Source organism: Triticum aestivum, chromosome 5D (assembly GCF_018294505.1).
Source record: "Triticum aestivum cultivar Chinese Spring chromosome 5D, IWGSC CS RefSeq v2.1, whole genome shotgun sequence".
Classification (NCBI taxonomy): Eukaryota; Viridiplantae; Streptophyta; class Magnoliopsida; order Poales; family Poaceae; genus Triticum; species Triticum aestivum.
This window is the reverse complement of record NC_057808.1, coordinates 56,060,351-56,062,077: the sequence shown is the minus strand read 5'-3', so window position 1 is coordinate 56,062,077 and position 1,727 is coordinate 56,060,351.

Below are 1,727 nucleotides of genomic sequence, written 5' to 3'. Positions count from 1 at the left end.
TAGGCTCTTCGGACTCTTCTTTTACCCGTTATTCTACTTCAAGCCATAGAAGTTGGTCTTTCTTCGTCATCACAGGGAATAATGCCGCATTGTTATTCTTCTTCCTTAAGTGGGGCTAGTGGATTGGCGGCGATGGATCGGGCAACCTGGACTAATAGAATGAACGCAACATGGTGAGGCTCTTAGTAACCCAAAGGTTTCTAACTGCCGTGCAGTCATCGAACTTCTGGACTTGACTGAGGAGGTCCGTGCACTCTCGCCCCCTAAGCTCCTCCTCCGATCGTTTGCTAAAGACCACCTATCTGAGGAATATAAGAAACTTGACATTTATTGGCGAGAACGGTATACTTATCGGCTTTGCAAGCTTGGAGATGGCAACACTTCTTTCCGTCATGCTGGCGCGTCTGCCCGTCTTCGCAAGAATCAAATTCAAGTCCTGCATGCAGATGGGGTCACTCACTTTAATCATGGTGACAAGGCTAGACCGCTGTCGAATTTTTATTCGTCTCTCCTGGGCACTGCCGCCCCTTCTTCGTGGAGCTTCGACCTTCACATGTACTTGGCGCGCGTGCCTGGTCTGGATGACCTTGAGAGGTCTTTCACCATGAAGGAGCTCAAAGTAGCAGTCTGGGCTATGCGGTCCAACAGCAGCCCCGGTCCGGACGAGTTCGGCCCTACCTTCTTTAAAAAAAATTTGGACACAGTTTCTCTGGACCTGTTGGACTTCTTGAATGATTTCTACTCCGGTGAGGTGGATCTGGATGGTGTTAACCGTGCTTTTATTACCCTGCTGCCGAAGTGTGACGTGGTGCTATCGGCCGATGGATTCCGGCCCATTTCCCTTGAAAATTGCATCATGAAAATTATCTCCCGGATCTTGACCACACGGCTGCAGAAATTTATTGAGCTCTTGGTGTCCTTTGAGCAATCTGTGTTTATTGCCGGGAGATGCATCACAGATAATTTCTTGTATGCAACGGATTTGGTCCAGAGCTGTCTTATTCGAAAGACGCCGACGATTGCCCTTAAATTGGATTTCAAGAAAACCTTTGATTCAGTTAGCTGGGATGCTTTTGGGTATAATCATGCAGGCGTGCGGGTTCGGTGATCGACAGTGCTCATGGATCCATAATATCCTTACCACCAGCAAAATGGTAGTGTTGTTGAACGGGGTCCACGGCAGCTGGATTCAGTGTAAAAAGGGACTGCGACAGGGGGACCCTATGTCGCCCTACCTCTTCTTGATAGTTGCAGACCTTCTCCACCAACTGGTTGTCGAGGATGACTCCGCCGACGGGTTACTACATCCGCTTATCAACGACCTGCCCTGTCCTGTTGTTCAGTACGTCAAGGATGACTCCGCCGACGGGCTACGATCTATTTTGGATGCCTTCTCTGCTGCCACGGGGCTAACTATCAACTTCCACAAAAGCACATTCGTCCCCATATGCGTCGACCCCGCACGTGCTGCCTTGCTGGCTGTAGAACTTAGCTGTCCGCTGTCAACGTTCCCCCAAACATATCTCGGCCTGCCTCTCTCTAATGAAAAATTGCCTGCTAGTGCTCTGGATTTCTTGCTGATCAAAATTGAGCAGCGCATACCTGGGTGGGGCGCGCGCGCATGCACACACACACTTGACCACAAGGCCCATTTGACACTTACTTCTACGGTTCTGGCTGCGATCCCCACTCATGTCATGTCAGTTTTACCCCTCCCTAAAGGGATT